Here is a 23,809-nt window from a genome sequence, read left to right as displayed (position 1 = left end):
AGATCCATACCTGTGACCAAAAGGAATGTACTGAAGGACATGTGAAAAATAAGTGTTTAACCCCTTGAGTGCCCATGACGAGATGGTCTCGTCATGGGCCGCGGTTGCGCTGTGCCCATGACGAGACTATCTCGTCATGAGCCCCGCCCGCTAATGAAACGCCCGGCACAGGGCGTGGAAAGGGCGGGGCACTCAAGGGGTTAAGATCTGCATGCAGTGGAAAGCAGGACCAGCAGCTATCAGAAGGGTTTGGGTAGATTCTGCAGAATGTTCAGGAGGGTAATAAGACTCTATTGTATATATAAAAAAGTGTTTGCCCACCGGGAGGATTTCCTAAGTTTTGTCCAGATTTTCTTCCACATTAAAACAGGGCATGACATTCCTAGATCATTTTCCCAAGGTAATTTTGTTTTGGGTGTTTGTCTATCTGTGAGAATATATTGAGGATGAGAATCAATAGTGGAGGGTTTTTGGGTTGTAACTAAAAGATCATGTAGGTGTGTAGTGGAAAGGGAGGCAGAATGGGTGTTAAAATGGAAGTGAGTATATGCAGCAGATTTGGAGTCTTGTGAAATCTTAAATTTATTTTGAAAAGAAGCTGGGAAATCAAAAGGTTCTTGAGCATGCATGAGGGAAATATGTGAGCTATGAACTGAGAGTTGTTTTACCCAGGTTAAGCCTCTTGCTCTTGATGGTTTTTCAATAAATAGGTTTTTATAAGTTGCATAAAAGCATTGTGCCAAATAGAGTTGAGAAATGTGTGGATATCTGTAGGGAAAAAAGGGTAGTATGGGATCAAGATGTTTACAAGAGAATTTAAGAATGGGAGTTAAGAGAATTTGTGGTTTGCATATGAAAGCCCATTCTGGAAAAGAAAAAGGAGATACAAAGTTTTTGCCCAAATCAGCCTATAATGGGTGATATCTTGGGGACTCTAAAATCAAATATGCAGATTTTTTCAACGTTAAAGCCATGTGATTCATGGAAAAAACAGAGAAATTTACACCACCATCAGATTTAGACATTTCATTTTCAGCAAGGAGATACAAGGTTTCTTATTATTCCAGTGGAATGAAGAAAGAGTAAAATAGATTTTTTTTAATTTGGGAGGGATGGTTAATGGGATGTTGGACATTGTGTATAGAATGATGGATACTAACATCATTTTGATAGTATTGAGTTGACCCTACCCTGATAGGTATTAAGGGTGCCATCAACTAATTATTGACGTTATCTTATGTATACATTGTTCCATTACATTAATGATATGGAAGTCTTAATAGAGTGAGCGAATTGTAAACCAACATATTTAATTTGTTGTGAATTCCCTGTAAAATCTAGAGTAAAAAGTATTGTTTTAAAATGAACTTGTTAAGAGGGAATAGCTCACATTTTTCATTATATATTTTATAGCCAAACATAGGAGCATAAGAATCAACTTCATCTAATAAAGCTGGAAGTGATGAGTGAGAGTGTGAGATAAATAACAAGACATCGTCAGAGTAAGCCGCTAGCCCCAACTGTTGAATATTATAAGTAAAGCCATGGATATTTGGTTGTGTCATAATCAAGATAGAAATGGTTTTAGTGCCAAATTAGAAAGGAAAGGTGAAAGGGGACAACCTTGTCAAACTCCTATACACAAAGTAAAATATGAGGAAGTAAGTCCATTAGCAATGTTAGCCACTTAGGGAAATGAGTATAGAAGAGACAATAAGGAAACAAACTTTGGACCAAAACCAAACCATTTAAAACTGTGCAAAAGGCCAATCTACTCGATCAAAAGCCTTTTCAGCGTCTAGAGTGATAGCTCCTAAGGGTTAAGGTATGAGAGTGGATATTGATAGAACATCAAACAATAGACAGGTATTACCAGCTATATATGTTTCTTTAACAGACCCCAATTGTTCTTTACCCAGAAGATCAGGGATAAAGGATTCTGATCTTAGAGCTAAAACTTTTAAAAAGATTTTGCAATCATTGTTAAAGAGGGATCTATGTCTGTAATTTTTACAGTAATGGGGGTCCTTTCCCTCTTTAGGGATAAAGTGAATAAGACCATATAAGAAGGAGTCAGATGATGTATGCAGAAGCGAGAAAAAAGATAAAAGGATTTGGAGCTTAGGGAAAAGTAATTTTAAAAAATATGGGAAGGATTCAGCAGTAAAGCCATCCGGGCCCGGAGATTTATCTCTCTTAAGCAAAGTTAATGCAATATGAAGTTCAGTTTGTGTGACATCTGATTCCAGTGATGTAAAATCAAGCTGAGTATTAAAAGATTTGTGAGTAGTGGAAGGGGAGTTAATAATGTCAGAATCATTAATCAAATCAGCTATATTCAGCTGGCATGCAACCATAAAAGTAGGAATAAAAACAATGATGCAATATGAAACAGGAGACCAATCATAAAGCTACTCATACATATGCAATTATAATGATTCAAAATAGCCTGTATGTAACATCTATAAGAAGGCCTACTTAAAGTGCCCTGTGCTTTAGAACACTAAAACAGTACATTAATCTGATTTTTTACCCTTACAAATTAAAATCCTGCCTTATAAGTTAAAAAAGAGAAGCTTAGTCAAGGTTTATTTAGTGTCTAGAGTGTACAACAGCTCTTACAAATAGGCTTACATCAAAAAATGTTTCATCATCACGTAGTTGTTTCAGAAAGAGTAATGGCTTAGTACAGTGTGTTACATTTCTAGACTTAACAAAAGGCATTAAAAACATTTTAGCATATTTCTGATACAAAACATAGAATAAAGTGAAATGAAGCATTGACGTTTTAAAAATAATATTACATGGGCAAACAAGTGATTTCAAATTGAGCTGAAAACCTGAAGGGTAATGCAGTATGAAGTTCAGTTTGTGTGACATCTGATTCCAGTGATGTAAAATCAAGATGAGCATTAAATGATTTGTGAGTAGTGGAAAGGTAGTTAATAATGTCAGAGTCAGATGGTGATTCTTCTGGTGTATACAGTGTCTTGTAAAACTCAACAAATTCATCCAGAATTTCTGAATTTGTATGTGGTGGAATCTCATAATTATCTATGATAGATTCAATCTTTCATATGTTTTGCTTGATTTTCAGAAACTTTGCTAATAATTTGCCAGATTTATTTTGGCCATCATAGAATTTGGCACTTTATTTCAGAAGGTACGATGATTCATTGTCGGTAGACAATTTATCAAACTGAAGGTTAGCTTAGTTCTTTTGCCTTAGAAGTATATTATAGGTGGTCTAGTCTTTTAATTGTTGCAAAACTTTATTAGATTTGAGAGTGAGCTAATTTCCTCTACTTACGTATGTAATTGATTAAAAAATCGCTAGCAGAGGCTTTAAAAGCATCCCAGCTAGTGAGAAAAGCAATATCATTTGTTTAATTAAAAAGGAAATATTCATGTAAAAAAGTAAATGATGAAGTAAATGATTTATTTAATGAAAGGGAATTATTAAACCTCCATCTTTTTGATACATTTTATTTCAGAAGGATATCTAGTTGTGTAAAAACTAGAGAGTGATCAGAAACTAGGATGGAACCTATATCAGCAGAGTACAAGGTCTGTGCTAAATCATGTGATATAAAATTGTAATCTATTCTATTCTTGATTGCATTTGGTACATTAATTCTCTCAATGTGGGATTGCATGACCTCCATACATCAATTAAATGTCTTTGTTTAATAGCGCGAACAAATGATTTTTGTGATTTGTTTGGAATGTACTGAGATGTAGAATTCCTATCACTGAAAAGATCAACAAGTTGGTTACAATCTCCAAAAATAGCAAGATTATCTTCTGAGAATTACAGAGGTTTTTGGGTATTAGTGGACAGAAAATAGGAACATTGAGACAGTAAACATTTAAGAGAGAAATAAGCGATTTCTCTATCAACAATTGAGGAGCAGCCATCTTCAATCTGTATCATTCTCTTGGGATATGAATTGGATATGAAGAGTACAATGGCATAGAGTTATGGCTTCACCTTTTTTCTAACTTGCTGGAGAGAAGAAAACTTCACACAACCCCTTCTTAATTTTAAAGACTCCCTTTCTATAGGATGAAACTCCTTTATGAGTACATTATCTGCATCCGGCTTTGATCAATGTGTCAAAACTCTTTGCCATTTAATTGGAGAATTTAAAACTCTGATGTTCCAAGATACAATTTTCAAAGACATAGGAGAAAAACAGAATAAATAGATAATTCAGACATAACATCAAGTAAATTTAATACGAACCATGTAAGAACAAAAAGATTTGGTAATGTAAGAAGTCAATTGAAATAATGTGTTAAATCTGGCCCTTTTTGCAGGGTTGTCCCCAAACTTTTTGCCTTCTTCCTCCTATTTTTTCGGACCTGTTTTTTTGTTGGCTCTAGGACTCTGGGTACTTTGCCACTGATGATCAGTGCTAAAGTGCATATACTGTCTGTCTAAGTTGTATTGGTAACTGGTTATCCATGATTGGCATATTTGATTCACTTGGTAAGTCCCTCGTAAAGTGCACTGTGCATGCCCAGGGCTTATGAATCAAATGCTACTAGTTAGCCTGCAGCCCTGATTGTGCCACCCACATGAGTAGCCATGTAAGCATGTCTCAGGCCTTCCACTGCAGTGTCTGTGAGTGCAGATTTAAACTGCCATGTTGACCTGGCAAGTGGTCCAAACCTTCCCTTTTAGTACATGGAAGGCACCCCTAAGGCAGACCTTAGGTAGCCCCATAGGCTGGGTGCATGGTATGCGAAAGGTAGTATATGTACTGGTGTGTTTTATATGACCAGATAGTGGAATACTGCCAATGTAGTTTTTCACTTTTGCAAGAACTAGCTCTCCCATAGGTTATAATTGGAGATGCCTTGTAACATGTTACAAGTGTAACTTTCAATGGGGATGAGCTAGTGATTTGGAGTTTGGACTCCCCAAGCTCAGGATTTAAAAATACATCTTTTAGTAAAGGTGGTTTTTAAGTTGTGTGTTTGAAAATGCCACTTTTAGAGAGTGGGCATTGTTTTGCTTTACCATCCTGTGCCTCTGCCTGCCTGTAGAATTGATGCCTGGTTTAGACTGAAAGCTGGGTTGTTTGTGCATTCACTCTACACAGTCATACAAAGGGAGCTGAGGTGTGCCCTGCATATCCTGATTGCACATCATCAGGCTGGTGGGCCTTTTTGAGATAGAGTGGTGGGAGGAGTTGTAACTGACACCTGACTGAATAGGGCTGTGCCTGGCCTCTCACAATGCTGTTTCCACCCCCTGTAGTAAGTCTGGAGCAAAGACACAGCAAGACAGGATCCGTGCACTACAAAGACTATCCTTTGAATTATGCCTACTTCAAAGGCCAAAAAGTGTATAAGTATTGGACCTGTAACCCTAGACTTTTGGAACACTTCTGGATAAAGAGGAGACTCTGTCAAGTGGAATAGCTGGAGTTCTGTTAGGAGGAGTACTGCCCATTGCCATGTTGCTTTGCCGGGCTGACCTCCAGTGGCTGCTTCTGCCTCGTAAGAAGGCAAAGACTAGACTTTACTGTTTTGAATTTTACTTGTAAAGATTATCTGAGGGCTTGTGTGTGTCTCCTGCTAAGAAACTTTAAGGCCATCAAAGAGACTTCACCTGCAGTATCCCTGAACTCCACTGCTGGGAGTTCTGACATGCCAAGAGGTGCCAATTCCAGTTCTGGGTCCTTGGAGATGGATCTGCTGCTTTAAGACTTACAAATCCATGCATCACACTTCCAGCACAGTTTTTCCCACCTTAAGCTTGCCATGCAGTTAAAAAACCAGCTCATTGCCTCTGTGCTGCTGAAACATCGACACAGCATCTGCTTGTGGCCAGAAGAACAGTTGCAGGCCAAGTCCAGAGCACCGTGTTTTCGATGTCCTTGACCCCCGCTTCGACCCCAACACAGACGCTGCTGTGCAGCTAAAGGAATCATCGCATCACTGGTCCATGGCTGTAAGAATCGACGCAGAGCCTGTTCCAATGCATCAAACCCAGCGTGTCTGGATTTCCACGCATCGCACCTGTGTGCAAAGTTTACAGCGCATCGCCCCACAAAAAGGACTCTGTTTCGGATTTCGATTCATCGCTTCTCCTCACAATAAGGAATCAAAGCAGCCCTTCTCCTACAGGTAGCAGGAATGACTCCTTTATTCCCCTGGGACTCAAGAATTGATGCATTGCTGTGTTTTACAATGCCTCTCTCCTTTGCAGCTGTTTTCATCTTGGATTTTAACATATCAAAGGTACTTTGTGCTAAAATCAATGCATCCATAGAGTTCTGTTGAAAGAATTTCCTAGGCCCTACATCCAACGCCTTGCTGCATGACAGGGTGTTGGATGTACAGATTATAAATATATATTACTTTACGTTAAAAAAAGTCAAAATTAATTGAAAAAAACAAGGGTTAAAGTAACTTTATAGTTAGTTGAAATGTTCAGAAAAAATGTAACGTTTTAAAAACTAAAAACACTGAAATTCACCACTTATAGTTACAGTTATCTCAAGTAACTATAACTCGTGCCCTAAGGTAACTATAACTCGTGCTCTCGCCATACACCACTAATTATCCCACATATTACATCACTCATGAAATCTTCTATGACTTCATTGATAATATCACTGCAACATTTTCAGTGAAATTACTGATGAGAAAATTGTGCATGGCGGGTGCAGTCGCCAGTGGTTATTTATAGTTGCTTCCATAGGAAAAGCATATTTTGTTTTCCTAATAACGAATCTTCATGAAACTTTACCCAATTTTTTGTTTTTCCTCCTCAGCTCCTTATTGTAAGTTTTGTGGGGGACTGTCAAGTGAGAGCTGAGAAAAAGAGTCGGTCCTAAACCCATTTTTCCCCATTCATTTTTCCATACAAACTTTAGATACAACTACAGCCTAAACCACTGAACAGATTTAGAGCAAGTTTGGCAGAAAGCTAGATTCTTGTCCAGAAAGAGGGCTTTTTTGTGATTTGGTACAAATCTTTTCAGTAGTCTTTGAGCAATTAATGCTAAAAAACTGTGCATATATCACACTTACGAGGATGCTCAGACCCAACAGATCTCAAGCGGAGTTCTGTTTGGATGCCACCACATCCACAACGATGCAGTGGCAGTCATCTTAAGACTTGGGATGAACAGATGTGGGCAAGGAAACAGATATTCATCCTACTCAACAGGAGCAAACATAAACAGCTGCTCCCTCTGAGCAGGTGTAATGACGGGTTCTGCAGTATTCGGGGAACTGGCTGGGTCTGTGGGGGCCCTGGGGGGCCCCCTTCACCTCTAACACGGTGCTTAGTGGGTTCCCCAGGTAGGCACTGAGGCACCTACCTATAATCTTGAGAGGCCACGGGGGATAGGGTTCCTCAGTCCACAATAGGATCTGTAAGGGGATCCCCAGGCCCTAAAAGAAAGCAGGGAGTCAAGCCACGCAGCCTCCTTCCCACTTTTTATTGGAATTCAGCCTCGAAGGATGTAGTCCCAGTGGTCCCTTAATTCTTGGGAGGGGGCTGCATGCTCCCTCCACTTACTATATATATGTTTTGGCCCCAGTGGATGGCTCAAAGGTGCCACTGTTGACTTGGGGAGGGAGACATGTGCCCCTTCCCCTTACATACATGGTTTGGCCTCAGGGGATGGAAACCCGGGACACAACTGGCTCTGCTATGGGGCCATGTCCAGCATGGGGTTGGCTGCCTGAGGGGTTTGGACACAGAGCCTGGCCACAGGCTCTGTGGCCAGCCCCACACTACACACTCTTGCATTCACACATTCAATAAAGAGAACTAGAATTCCAGAGAATCCTTGCAATTTTTTTTAATGCACACAGTGATAGGTTTTGACAAAACCTACCTTTGTCTATCCGAGTTGCCCATGCACAATAAAACTATATATACAAAGAATTCTAAAAATGAAGCAGGGGGCAAATGCTCATTTCATTCATCCTCTGAGACTTTTACAGTTTTATCGCTGAGTGGGCCTAAAACTTGTTCTTTTGTGTCTCTGGTTATTGAGTGTTGTGAGAAAAGTGAGGAAAGTGGTGCATTGTATGATGTGGTTGTGCTACCTCATCGTGTAGTACACTCACAATACCATTGTGGGTCTAGTCACGCTTGTTTGTAAAACCGTTGAATCAACTCTCGATAACTGTGGCTTTGAGTGTTCAGGCTTAAACAAAGAAACAAGTGTAAAGTATTTAAAAGTACCAAAACAACTGAAAACAACTGAACAAGAAAGTCTCACAAATTGAAAAAAAAATCCAGGAACAATTTATAAAAATAGATCTTATTGACTGGAGTGTCTGGAGGTGTGTTTTTTTTACAAAAATGTAAATCGCAGCTTTTCACTCAAAATGTCAACAAGCATAGGTAACTACTGGGGTTAGTGGAAATTTTGGAAACATGGCAAAACCTTTGAAGAGTTGTGTTCAGGTACTCAGGCCCACTTTGGGCAACCAACACCAGCAGGGTGTAGGTCAAGAGGGCCTGTAAGGAGTTGTATGACAGTTACCTTGTCATCAAATCAGTCTCCAGTCCAGTTTAAGACTCCGTAGGCAAACCGCTATAGACTTCAATGGAGTGACCCTGATGCAAGAGATACAGGATGCTGAAGATGCTGCAGGATACTGAGGCTGACTTGTGGTCCATGGGACGCTTCCTGGGGCTACGTCTTGGTCCACAGTCTTGGTAGGGAGACTTTGGGCACAGGGGTTGATGTCCCTTGAGTAGATAATCCAGTTGCAACTGGCCTAAGGGTCTCTGGTCACAACAATTGGTTCCCTTTGGTGAAGGTTAGCGTCCTTGGGCAACCAGACTGCTTTCTGATATTTCTACCAGGTCCAGCAGACTGGGGATCAATGTTTGAATATCGGGACTTGGTTGCCCAGGCTGCACTTTGGAGGTTAGCAGTGGTCAAGTGATTGTGTCTACTGACTTGAAAGTTGGGCTACTTCAGATTTTGTGGTCATGTAGCTGTGACAGGATGTCAGCCAACTGACTCTTGGAATTCACCTTTTCTATCTGTGGCCCAGAAATTACCTTTACGTGAGTTTGGGACCACAGGCACAGCTCTCTTTGTGTTAGACCAGCAGCAGTAGGTGCAGTACTTCTTTTGGTGTACCCTCTCTTTGCCGGGTAAGTGCTTCTTCAGTCCTCTCTCCAGTGCACACGTGATCTGAAGTCTGGGTGCCTAGGGTACCATATGTATACCCAGACAGTGCCCTCAGGGTGCAGTGGTTACTATGCAATGGAGTACCAGGTTCTCTCCCACCTGATGGAAACTTCCTGCAGTATGTGGAATCTGGCTATCCCAGTGTGCAATATTCTGCCTACTCCTAGATTTGTGACTTCCTAAGGGCTACACGCCCATGGAATACCAGTTTGCCAACTGTTTTCCCCTCTCTTTCCCCACTACCAAACTATTTAATAGAACAAAAGTGCAGCCCTTCTCGTGTGATCACACCATTTGCCCTTCAAATGCGGCTTCCCCTTTGAAGTTTGCCTTTTTGGGCTTAAGCTCTGTGTGGCTTCCTGCCAGGGAGAGGCCTCAAAGGCCTCTATTGTGTCTTTTCCTTGTAGTCATTCACACCTCTTTCCATGATGGAAGAAGGTTGTCTTGTAGCCAGCATCTGCGAATGACCACAGAAAGACTTGGGCAACAGAGTGGCACATTTTTAAAAGTTTAATTTCTTCAAAAGTTACATTAAATTCAACTTGGGCATTAAGTCTAGTTCAATGTAAAGAATATTTTGGTACCTTTAAGTACCAACTTTAGTAGTCCATTTCAGAAATTAGAATGGTTGAGTTGTCAATGTTTGACACTGCATTCGTCAATGGGGCAAATAGCTTTGCCACAGTAAAATTAACAATTTGCAGTTTTTACTGTTAGGACATATAGAAATATATGTCCTTCTTTTCAATATACTGCACCCTGCCCTATGACTCGATAGGTTGTTCGTAGGGGTGACATATATATTAAAAAAGGGCGGTCAAGAATTTTTGAAAAATTTAAATGGCACAGTTCAGTTAGCAGTTTAAAACTGCTCCTACCAGCCTGCAGTGGCAGGCTTGGAGATATGTTTTATCTTGTCATACTCAGGGTGGAACAACAAGTGCTGCAGTCATGAGGGTAGAACTCATTTACAGGCCCTGGATATTCCTGGTACCATATACTAGGGACTCTTATGAGTAAGTTGAGTTATGCCAGTTGTGTATAAACCAATCAAACATTACACTTTAAAGGGTCAGAACACTGGCTCGGAGGTCCGGTTAGCAGACCTCAGTGCTCTCTCAGAGTCGAAAAAAACAGCAGCATCAATCCAAAACATTGAGGGTGATGCATTTTCTTACAAGTGTCATTCCTGTATGTAGTTAACTTGCATCGGATCCCAGTTGTGCCTGTAACCCCACATACATGTGCTGCAATGTGTGTCCGCTCCACTGCAGACTCACTGGAAGAAGACATACATTGTGAAAGACAGCTAGAAACTAAGGGCCTGATTAACCATGACACACTTAGAAGTTTGGTCTAAACATAGACCAAACGTCTAAGTTTACGACTTTGGGAATACTTAAAGGGCGAGTACTATGTAAATGTGTATGAACTTGTATAGCGCACTGTCACCTCCAACGGGGGTATCCTGGCGCTTTTTACTCATACTGCTGTGGAACCCTTCCTGGCCTTCCCCTGTGAAATGTCCACTCCTGGGCACCCCCATGGTGAAGCCAGGCATCCCAGCGCTGCCGGGGCCGTTGTGGAGATTAAGCAAGCTATTGCCCAGAGTTGCAGCGTGGGACCCATGATTAGTATAGGCACCGAGGCGAGAATTATCAGGTCCGAGGGAATTGAATCCAAGACCCGCCAAGGCGGGGGATTGAACTCTGGTCCAGGGCCAGAACTCTGCATCAGGGTCTGCTGCTCTAACCATTGAGCCACACTTCTCCACTATCCTTATGTCCTCAATAAAGGCAGAGATCCGGTCAGAGTGCAGACATAAAGATAGTACTCGTAAATACCCTTTGTGAATGCCCCAAGTTGTCAACTGAGATATTTGGTCTCAATTTAGATCAAAGGTCTAAGTTTACCTTTTTCAATCAGGACCAATGGTCCCTCTCTATAGTCTCCCTCAATCATTTATCCTAGACTGGACGTGAGCGCAGCTAGCTCTTCCTCTTGTTTGAGACCTCCTGTTTTTTTATGCCCAAATCATTTGAGGGATTTACCCTGTCAATACCAAAAAGGACAAGTGAATTAAAGTTACTGTCATGCACTTCAGCGAAATGTCTGGCCACAGGTTATGTGGAGACTTTGTGTTTTATGACACAGAGATGTGAACTTATCTGCTTTCTAAATAGAAAGTTGGTACTTTCCGCATATTTGAGGTCACAGTGACATCTCAGGACATAAACAGGCTGATCCGAGGCACAGGCCAATTAATTTCCAGAACAAAAGAAGGAGACAGGGAGAAATTACTGTTCACAGTTGAATCAAGATATAACATAGAGTGCTGGATATCTCCCTGTACAAAAGCATAAGTAAAAATAAAGTTAATTAAACTTGAAAAAATAGTAAAGATATTTTTACTTCAAATATTAATATCGATTAAATATATTTATTGCAATTGTAGAGCAAAATAAGAACTTAATTTTACTTTAAAATCTAATTATTTTGAATATCTTAAATTGTTTTTTTAAAGTTTAAATGAAAATATCCCACCTAAAGTAAAAAATATGTTTCTTTTATTATGTATTGTTAATTAATACCAGTTATGTATAGAATTAAATCAAAGTAAAAGTAACAAAGATAAATTGATGCTAATTAAATTTGAAATTCAAAAAAGGTATTTTAATATCACAACATAAAATTATAAATACAATTTATTTTTAAATACTTTTGCAACAGTGACTTCACTGTATTTTAATTTTAACTTGTTTCAATACATTATTTTATTTTAACATTGTTTCCTAAAGGGTTTTATTTTATGTCTCTACCTGCATTATTTCCTATTGGAGGATGTGGTGGGCTGAACTTACTCCAGACCTAAGCTGATGTACATTTACTACTGTTTTGTGTCTTTTCTGGCTGTGGTAACTTTAGAAGTGGAGTTTGTAATTAGCAATGGACTTATTCTTATCCTGGTGGGTATATGCTATTGCCTAACCCCTCCCAAACCCTGCCTAAATCCCTATTTATTCCATGGGACCTCTTCCGCTTTGTGAAAGTTCACAGTAGCATGTTTTATGAGCAGGAGGCGGTCCATGAGACCACTGCCCGTTCAAAAAAGATGTTTATGGAATTGTTTCTAACCACATTTCCTTTAAGGAAACGGCCTGCATTTAAAAAAAAGTTTTGCTTTATGTAAAGGCAATCACAGACATGGTGGATGCTGATCCCAGCAGGCCACCATGGCTGTCACGGTAGTCAATCATAGTGGGTCTGAATTTATGACCTACCTTATGCAATTTAATGAGGTTCGTCGGATTAAGACCCACTACAAATCGCTATTTTGAGAATCAACCTATGAATACATAGGTCGGTTCTAAAAATACCAATGGATTCATTAGATGTTGGTCCACAAATTACAACAACTTCTACCTAACCCATTTTTGTACATTCTATTGAAGAAATTGCAAATTGCGTATCTTATTGGGCACAATTCATGATTCCTTAAATTGAATCTTTGTACAATAGTCTATCTTGGAGGATGCTGAATTTAGTGTGTTACCATATTTATCTTGTGCAAAGTGTGCATGTGGATTTCTTTTTATGTTGCTGTATAAATTAGGACAAGATGTGGTTATGAACATGAAAGTAAAATCAGAAGAAGGTGCGGTAAAACTCAACTAGTGATATCGCTGTGCTATGTCTGATGCTCTTGCTGTCTGTCAGCAAGTCGTTTTATAGAATCTGGAATATTTTCCATGGGAGAGTATGCTACCGGTTGAAGAAAAAAATTCATTCGCTTCAGATGAAAGGTAAGTCCTTGAAAAGGGTTTTTTGGATGTATTTTGCAAAGGGAACAGCAAGGAAAATGAAGCTAGAGTGAAAGCATTCATATGAGTTTACTATGGGAATTTATTTTGCGACAGATGAAAAACCTGTAATCATTGCAAATTTAAGCAGGCTATTTTAGCTCATGTTAGCTTAGCAAGGACATTACAAGCTTTTAAACGTTTTACCTTAACATTTCTGTATTAAGGTGTTCAGTTAATGATACATGTTTATATTTAAGAACACAAATGCAGTACATGAACCACGTGTATGGAAAAACTTGTAAATTGTACAATTTGTTTTTTTTTTAAGTTTCATTGTTTTGATTCTTTCCCAAATACAAAAAAAAACCTAAAAAAATATTACTGTAGGATGAAAATTATTGTACTAACATAATTTGGGCCAGAAAAGATTTTATCACTGAAATATCAGTGTATTTGTCAAGTGTCACTGGCTGTATCTTCTTTCAATTGTACATCTATTAGTAAATAATGTAAATATTAATGAGGGTGGCTGTATGACACATAGCGCCCTGGTTGAACAGTGGATGTGGGTCCCTGATTTTTGTGCCTCTGTGGTACTTTGGTATTACAGACAGATCACAGATACTTGTGAGGCCCTGTCTGTAAAGTGGATGGTGTCTGAGCTAAATGTGCTTGATTCTGAGCAGATGTGACCTCACTTGCATGGGAAATAAGGGAATCATTCTCTTCTGTGCCTAAATCGTATTTCAGATGCTGGCACAGAGTGTAAGAGGCCATCAGGAAGGGCACTGACTGTACGTCAGATAAAGATGGTGCATAGTCAGTGTGCCCCTCCCCCTCCCCCCCAGGGTGCAATTTAAGAAGGGCTCTTAGGCTCCTAAGGACTCCCAATGTATGCGCTGCAGGCAGGTGCAGACTATCACTGTACTTTCACTTTTTATATTCATCTACTAAAAGTGGTCTTCTAAGCCTCAATTGACAAGTTTGCATTGATGACCATACTTTACTTGCTAGCAAGCAGTCACAACTCTTTCAACTAATATTTAATGAGGTAATGCAGATTGCGAGTGTTACATTTAATATACACAAGAAACAAAGTGCCTCATTTGAAGTTTGTCAGAGTGAGAGCATAACAGTAAACCAGTGGTCCTCCTGACCACCAAACAGACGGTGGTTAGTGTGGTAAGGAGGAGGAACGGACACTCCAGGTATGAACACATGTACTTTATTTGGTACAAGTTGTAGCGAGCTGTCCTGGCTGCGAAGTCCAAACTCAAATGTCCCCAACATCCTGAGCATGGAATCATCGCGCTCACGCTCTGATTCCATATACAGCGCAAGGCGATATTCTATAATCACCACATGGCTCTTTCCTTTTGCAAAAGTGCAAACAAGTAACATACTTCCAAAAAAACATGTAAATGGAGGAAATCATGCATTAGGCAAATACAACAAAAGAACATTTCTTAGACCACAACTAATTTTCTTGAGAAAAATGAAACAATGTGCTTGACAATTATGGACAAGCACCACATTCTCCAAGATATGTCATATACACCAAGGCTAGTGTACAACAATGTAAATCTAGATGAAATCACAATACTTGGCTGGAAATTTGATTTTCCTTGTGCTGTGCCTCACATCCACACCCTTAGCGGTATCACTGGAAGTGGAGGACAAGTCATTTGAACACACAGCTTTCCTTCCACTCACAACATTATCATAATACTCTCCACCTTCCCTTCCCTTCCTCTGCAAGTTGGTTCACACTAGTTCCATTTGAACCACTCTCCTAAAGTTCCTTCATTGTCCACTTCCAACTTGCACACTATTACCATTCACTTTAATGACTCTGATCGGGGCACCAAACCAGGCTTTACCTTAGTTCACATGAACAGGCTTACACATAGGAACCAAATCACCCACCTTAACATCCATTTCCTTGACTCTGTTTCTTTCATCAAAATTAAATGTTTGTTTTTCCTGAAAGACAGACTTTTTTCCTGATACGCGGCTTTGAACTTACCCATATATTCATCCAAGCAGGACAGAAACAGGAGGTTGCCCTTCTCCCTCGCAACAATTCAAAAGGAGAGGCACCTGTTGCTGGATGTGGAGTCGGATGGTAGAACCAAAGCATACTTTTAACTGCATTGACCACAACACATTTATTAGCAATTGTTCACTGGATGCATTCTCCTAAGACTTTGTTCATCCTTTCTACCAGCCGCGGCCCGTGGAGGGAGTTCCGTGGGGCGGAAAGGCGGGGCGGGGGGAACTAAAAACCGGAATATGGATAATTGGAGGTAAGTAAACAATTAAATAAATAAAACGAATTTCGTAGCGCGCTGCATCGCAAAATGCAATGCAGTGCGCGCTACGAAATTCGTTTTATTTATTTAATTGTTTACTTATCTCCAATTATCCATATTCCAGCTTTTAGTACCCCCCACCCTGCCCCTCCCCCACCCCGCCTCTCTGCCCCACGGAACTCCCTCCACAGGCCGCGGCTGCTTTCTACCAGCCCATTTGGTAAGAGATGATATAGTGAACTCCTGAGATGGTTTATGCCACTTGTCTCTAGGAACTATCTAAACTCACCTGAGGCAAACTGGGCACCATTATCCGAGTCTAGGGTTGCAGGAAATCCTTCCTTCAGAAAATCTTCCTTCATGAAGTCAACAACTGCCTTGGTTGTAACCTCATTGACGAATTTCACTTCAGGCTATTTACTGTAATAGCCAATCATGACTATAGCAAACCTAGTTGTACTACTTAATGCATAAAATGGTCAGACAATGTTGATTCCCACCTTGTTTTAAGCACCTGTGGTTAATTCATTGGGATATAGGGGAGGGGTACGTAACTTATAGGATTTGTCACAATTCGAGCATATGACACAATTTTTTTCCACTAAGTCTATTTCCTGATCAATAGCCGGCCACCAGAAGGATAACCATATTCTTTTTTTTTTCATGGTAGCTCAAAGATGTCCATCATGTGCCCCCACAATAATTTTTTTCTCAGGTTCACAGGAGGAACAAACTTGTCAGCTCTCAACAGCAGACCATCCTCAACAGACAACTCGTCTGCCACCTTAAAAAAGTTTTTCAGCTCAAAATCTATGTTCCTCTCCTTGGGACAACCAGTCTCAATGTACTTCAAGACTAATTTAAGGGTGAAGTCCTCTTTCAAAGCATCCCTCCAATCATGCTCTGAAAAGGTACCTACCAAAGGTAAATCAAAAGATGCTATAATGCAGTTTTCTTTATCCTCATCATAACTCAATGCTTTGTCTTCCTCACTCCCAGTCTGATGATCATGATAAGAAATCAGCGCAACCATTTTTTGTACCAGGGATGTACACTGTGGTGATGTCAAATTGTAGCATTTTGGTAGAGAGACCAACCTAAGATTTAAATTAGAGGTTTGTGGTCAGTTTGAATGACAAAGTGTGTTCCCCATATGTAGTTTCAAAACTTCATGACCCCCCAACAATTCTTTTTCAATCACAGAATATTGCTTTTCCATGTCAGAGAACACACGTGATGCATAACCAATCATTTGCAATTTTGTGTTTTTATGCTGGCTAAGCACAGCACCCACCCCCACATTGTTGCATCAACTGTTAGCACAAACTGGAGTGCAGGGTCATCATTTTTGGTGATGAAAATTGCTCTTTCACCCACTCAAACACTTCATTGACATTCTTTGTTCCACTCAAACACAACACCTCTTCTCAACATGCTGGAAAGAGGTCTCAACTTTGTAGCATAATCTTTTATGATCCTGGAGTAAAATTCACATAGCCCAAGAAACGATTTTAGACTAGGCTTGTCTACAGGGGCTTTGGCATTGGTAATACTTTTTACAAACCCCAGCTTTGGCTCAACTGCATGCTTTGTGACCAAGTGTTCCAAGTACTCGACTTTAGCTGTGAGGAAAGCATGTTTGCCCCGCCTGAGCACAACACCGCGACTTTGAAATCTGCTCAGAACTTCATCTAGAATCAGATCATGTGCATGCCTGTCTAGGGCATAGATCAATATGTCATCTTTAAATATTGGCACCCCTTTGATACCCCTGTGCATGTTCACCGTAACCCTCTGGAAAACAGATGCTGCTGATGCCAACCCAAAAGGCATCCTGCAGTATTGGTACATAACAAAGTGGGAAACAAAGGCTTTCAGGTGTTTGGATTCATCATCCAGTTCTATTTGGTGATACACAGAGGCTAGATCAAGTGTTGAAAAACTCCTGGCCTCTGTCAGCCCTGCTAATAGCTCAGTGATATTGGGTATTGCATGTGAGGCCACCCATGTGTCTTTATTCAAACATCTGAGATCAACACATACTCACAACTACACATTGTGCTTCCACCATGCCACCACTAAAGTGGACAACCAGAGTGATGATTTCACCAGTTCGATTATGCCCCTCTTACAAAACATGTCTAACTCTCTTTCTAGATCTTTGGCAATGCTGAAAGGGACATTCCTGAGTTTATGATTACCTGGTCTGGTACCCTCCTTTAAGATGATTTTGTGTTTGAACCTAGAAATGTTTCCCAACTCGCCTGAAAACTCACATGGATACCTGTTCATAAATTCTTTCTAGTTCTAAGTCGTCTCTTATGGCTAGCAACTGCTCTGAGGTTCCTCGTTTCAGAATCATTCCAAAAAGTCCCTGGTGAAACCACCCCAGAATATTTAGACCCTTGTTTACAACATATATTCTGCCTGTAATCCCTCTCCCCTTGTACTCAAGTATATCATCGATGTAACTGCAAAGATCAATACTAAGCCCCATCATAAGATACGGCTTTTCGGTCAGGTGGAGACAACTCTCTGGCAGGCTAGACTCTATCAAATAATTCACATGCTATCATTGTTATTTGAGCACCAGAGTCTACCAATAACAACAGAATTTTGTCCCCTACATAAATGTCAACATAGGGCTACATACAAGAACTGGGATCTCCACTTCTTATATCATCTGTTTTGACCACCAAAACCATGTTTCTCAAATCCTTTTCAATGTCGACCTCATCTTCTGCTGCACAGTCATCTGTAACACATTTGATTGCCGACGTCATCTTGCTCCTGTGACGCTGGCACACCTTTGCGAAGTGTCCACATTTGTTGAAAACTCTGCACACAACACTTCTTGCAGGACACTGTTTCCCACCACGAATGTGACAACGATTCCCGCATCTGAAACAAATATCCTGCTGGGAAAATAAATTTTTGGTTTATCCTGCTGCCTACTATCCTTTTGTATTTTGTTCAAGTTCATGTTGATAGCACCCACTAATTCTTCATTTTTTGTATCCAGGTCCTTCGACAAAACTTGTGAAGTTTCTATACTCTTTGCCACTTTTATTGTTGCCTCCAACAACGGATTGCCCATGGACAATATTTTTTTCTTAATGGATGTATCAATGCAGTGACCAATGAACTGATCCCTCATCAACTGATCAGCAAAATTCTCAAACTGACATTCCGACGCCAATCTTCTAAGTGCCATTATGTGTGTCCACATCTTCACTTGCCTGTTGTATTCTTCTGAAAAACTTATGCTTCACCACTACCAAACTAGATTGAATGTCAAAATGCTCTTGTAATTTCCTTACAGTTACCTGATAGCCATCCAACTCCTCTTCCTCATTGTTAACTTCAGGTAGGTGTTTTAAAATCGCTCTCCCTTAAAATCCCAATGAATGAAGCACCAGGTATTTCTTTCAGGACAAAAAACGAATGGTACCAATAGCACCCAAATAGGTTTCAAATGCTTCAAACCATTCTTTCCACGCTACTGTAGGATCACCTGGCATTTGGGGGTGGAGAAATAGCCTGCATAATGCACACTTATCTGTACAAATCCCTTTTTTCCTTCTTTTTAACTACTACAGTAAACTTGTACTAACAGAGATGGTATTTGCTACTTCGTGGGATGGGAGTAAAAAATTCAAGAATAGCTAGAATTAACCAGCCTATAACCATATTAATAATCTGCTGTTTGGCAAAATTTCTCTTCAAGCATTTCAACCTAATGTAACTTTTAACAGAACTAATGCTATGCTCTAACTATAGTATTAGTGTACATATTTTCCTTATACAAAAGTTCACAAATAAGCATTATATGATGTGCGTCTCAGCGAATGTTGCTCTTTTAAAAAAAAACAATTTGATGACAGTATAAGTTATTTGTTCAGTTTGAATACTCCGCAAATAAAACGGAAAAGCTGTTGTGCGTGTCAGCGTTATTCATACACAAATGCCTGTACTCGAGTGACATGCATATGAAACAAGCTGTGCATGTCAGTACATAAACTGTGATCTTCCTACATTAAAAAAAGGTTTCCTTAGAGGCAGATGCTGGGTGAGTCAGAGTACCAGGTTCCTGAAACTTGTAAGACCCACAATCGAATTTTCTTTGACCTTTAAGATGGCCGCCAGATGTGTAACGTGCTTCAATGCGTCATGTTTCACAGAGCTGTATGCGTTTCAAGAAGAAAAAAAAACTTGCACTCTGTATCCTTCCCTTATACCATAGTACCGCTTCACTCTTTTCAAAATCTTTCTCCCAAACCACTTATATTTTGTCCGGTTACAATACACTGCTCAGTTGCTCTTCACCACGAGAACAACACCAGATGTAGATACCGTGGTTATGCAGCTCTCGTTTCCATAAATTCTAGCACAATGTGTCCGTGTGGACAGCTCGCTCGTTGTCTATCATCAAAAACGTATGGTAAGGAGGAGAAACGGACATTCCAGGTATGAACATGTGTACTCTATTTGTACAAGTTGTAGCGAGCTGTTCTGGCAGTGAAGTCCAAACTCTCCTGTCGCCAACGTCCTGAGCATGGAATCCTTGTGCTCAAGCTCTGAATCCAAGCACAGCACAAAGTGACATTCTATAATCACCACAGTGACCCTGCTCTATTTACAGTCAGAACAAGGTATTTGTTTATGCAAAGTGGAGCCTCTGCTGGCATCCCCATTGTAAATGTTTGTTGTGGCTGTCCGTCCACCAAAGGAACACAATGTCACAATGTTGGTTACCCACCCTATTAAAATTAAAAGCTGGGCGACCATCATTGTTTTTCCATGCTGTTGCCCACAATGCAATCCTTGGCATATACAGGGTGGGGAAATGTAGAATTATGCTCATGTGAAGGGAGAAAATTCCATGCATGCCAGCCGTTTGTTTTTTGTTTTGAGGAAACAAAATATGGGGCGTATATTTTCACCAAATGAAAAAATGTGTTGAGAGGCGTATTTACACACAGTGCCAGCTCAGCAAACCTTCAGAACTGTAAAGAGGGCCTAAAGCAGCACCCTTCATAGCATAGAGATCCCCAACAGTCAGGCAGGGATCCCAAACTGGATAAAAAGGTCCTCTGCTAGAGTGATGTAAGCCATAACCTCCACCCTACCTGCTGACCCATGAACTATTCTCCAGGGTCTAAGTGCCCGCAAAGTTTCAATAGTATTGTTCAAGAAGGAGGGCCTGCACTCTGCACCACTTTTGCGCTGTTCTGCTTGCACTGTATACCACCAGCATTGTCGCCTCAATTACTTTACTGATTTTTATGACTCAGTTTCTTCAATTATTCATCTATTTGAAATAGTAATATTGGCATTCTTGTGCACATTTTATCACTCTAATTAATGCTTTAAAACTAACTAAAATGAAAATATTTGTACTGAAATTTTAAATAAATGCTTTAAAAAAAATCAAAACAAACATTTTGAGTAATAATAGATGGCCCATTTATAAAGAGCTTTTCTCTTTTGCGTAAGGGTATCTTTTTCCATAAAATTTAGATCTGACATTTTCTCTGGCAACAAGTAACTTGTTGTAAATCACAACTCTTCCTCCTGGGTCACAATACGATGTCACATTACAAACATCATCATGGGAAAGTCTATAATTGGGGAAGAAAGAGAGGGTAATAGATGAATAAAAACACTAGACTGAATTGAGGTCCATATGTATGCACCTTTTTTAAGGTCGCAATCGGCAAGATTCACAGAATTGGGCCATTTGCGACTGGAAATAAGGCTTTTTCTATGTACCAAACCCTATTTGCGATTAAGTAACTTATTACCGAACCACCGTCAGGGTTTGCGATTCGGTGTTAGGAAGGGGCATGCTTAGGGCATTCCTTCTTTATACCGAATTGCAGTGGTATGTGAGAATGTTTTGTGACAAAAATGCCGTCACAAAATATTTGCATATTACCACCAACTTCAAGTTAGTGGTAACCCTTTGAAAACGGGAAGGGGTCCCCAAGGGCCCCTTTCCCATTGTGAATGGTAGTTCAAATAGCTTTTCAGCAAAGGCAGAGGTCCCCCGTACCACTACCTGCTCTTAAAAAATGAAAAGTAAACTTTTCCTTTTCTATTTTAAAAGCAACCCGTTTTCCTTTAAGGTAAACGGGTTGCCTTTAAAGAAAAATTATTGCTTTATTTAAAAGCAATCACGGACATAGTGGTCTGCAGACTCCAGCTGGCCACCATCTCCGTGATTTTAGCAATTCCTAATGGGTCCAAATAGTGACCTACCTCATTAATATTCACGAGGTAGGTCAATTTGCGGACCCGTTTATACATTAGGAATAGCAAATATCTAATTGCGATTCTCAGAAAATCGCAATTAGGTAACCGCTATTCCTAATATTGATACATGCAGTCCTTGGTCAGAAAGTGTCCTTGAGAATGCTAACTTCCCAAAGGAAAAAAAAAAAATTATGAAGGAGCAGAAACAGTAGGTGCAAACTGGACCATGATGGGGAGAATACAGCAAACATGAACATATGCCAGACACTGAGTTATTGCTGAAGCCCCTTTTCATGTTGCCTCAAAACCTAAAATTGAACCATGAAATTCAGTAAGTGTCTGTTCTAACCTCATATTACCGTTAACAGCTAGAGTGCTAACTGTCACTTTAATGCGTCCCATCACTTGTGGAGAGTAACTGATGCCTTTTTTCAAAATCCTGTAAGTATAAATCAAAGGCAACCGTGACTAAAGGTATTTCTATTCAGAATACTCTAAACCTGGACAAACCCCTTGCATGCCTAATGCTTTGTGTTATAGACAACAATGAAACAATTAAATTAGGAGCAATTACAAATGAAGCAGGTTCACAAGATCTGTCAAAAAGACCTTTCCATACAACCAAATATTGCTGTTGGTGTCAGCAGAAATTATTGTCAATTATAGTCTCTTCCTCACATTCTTTTGGGGCCTACAACAAAACTGGAAGCGGGTATCTCATCTATTGCCACTGGGTTCACTCTTAACAGAAGGATTTCTTATTTGCTTTCTGCAGTGAGTATAACTGTAGCTGGTGTGTGGCTAACTTTCCAATTCTTTGACAGAAAAGGGTCCAGCAGCATTTAATTTAGAGGCCCTAGGCACATGCAGTGCACTTTACTAGGGGACTTAGAGGTAAATTAAATATGCTAATTTGGTATAAGCCAATGTTACCATGTTTTGAGCAGAGAGCACAAGCACTTTAGCACAGGTTAGCAGTGGTAAAATGTGCAGAGTCCTAAGGCCAGCAAAAACCAAAGCAGGAGGTCTGAAGGCAACATGTTAGGGGGAACCCACACCAAGGATGCCAGGTCTAACATGCCTCCACCAAAGCTGAAAGTGGAGAGAATTACACAACCCATTGGGAGCTCTCTTCACTGAGGCGGAAGAATCTGGAGAGACCATCAGCATTGGGGTGCTCCAAGATGGTGTTCCACCATAAAGTCCATTCCCTGGAGAGAGATGGACCACTTCAACAGTTTGGTATTCTCCTCCGTTATCTGCATTAACCATCTGAGGGGTCTTTGGCCTGTTTGAACCCGGAAGTAGCACCAAAAAGTTATGGTATCAGCTTTTTTAGCACACAGACCACTGCAAAGGCTCCCCACTCCATTGCACTTCACCTCTGATCCCGGGGAAGTAGCCTCCTACTGATGAATGCTACAGGTTGATCCAGGTCCTCTTTGTTAAGCTGTGAGAGCACAGCCCCTATGCCATGCTCTGAAGCATCTGTCTGCACAATGAATTCTTGACTGATATCAGGGGCCTTGAGAATAAGTGCTATGCACATTGCCTCCGTCAGGATGTCAATAGCTTTCTGGAAGCCCTCTATCCAGATCACCTTCTGTGGCTGCTTCTTGGAAGTCAGCTCTGTCAATGATGTAACAATGGTGCCATATTTCTTGACAAATTTCCTGTAGTAGCCCATGAGACTTAAGAAGGCACTCATCTCTGCCTCCTCCCACTTACTGACCCAAGAGGAGCACTGACCCCTGCCCTCACTGGCACTTGCTGGCATTGATAGTCATGCTGGCCCTCTGCAGAGTCTGAAGTACTTCTCTGAGGTGGCACAGGTGGTCTCCCAGCTAGGAGGTGACCAGATAGATGACACTGAAGTTTTCCACATCCAACCAGGAGCTGCAGGGGGGATCTTCAGAAGACATGACCCAGAACTGTGAGTGTCCTTCTGGGGTAGAGAATTGAGATCTCTTTTTAGCCCCCTCAGTCAACTTGGCAGCTCCTAGCCGGTGTATGAGCTCATTTGCTCTGGGGATGTGGTGTGCATCAGTTTTGGTGACTGTCCGCAATTCTCTACACAGAACCTAAGTTCTAGAGTAACACCTGGAGAAGAAGACTTGGGGACCAAACCCACTGGGCTGAGCCAAGGGCTGTTTGAGAGCTCAATAGCCCCTGACTGCAACATCTTCGATACCTCCTCCTTGATGTTGGCTCTCACCTTATCAGATAACTTGTAAATGTTATCCTTCACAGGCCTGCTGTC

Source organism: Triturus cristatus, chromosome 10, assembly GCF_964204655.1.
Source record: "Triturus cristatus chromosome 10, aTriCri1.1, whole genome shotgun sequence".
Classification (NCBI taxonomy): Eukaryota; Metazoa; Chordata; class Amphibia; order Caudata; family Salamandridae; genus Triturus; species Triturus cristatus.
This window is presented reverse-complemented; position numbering follows the sequence as displayed.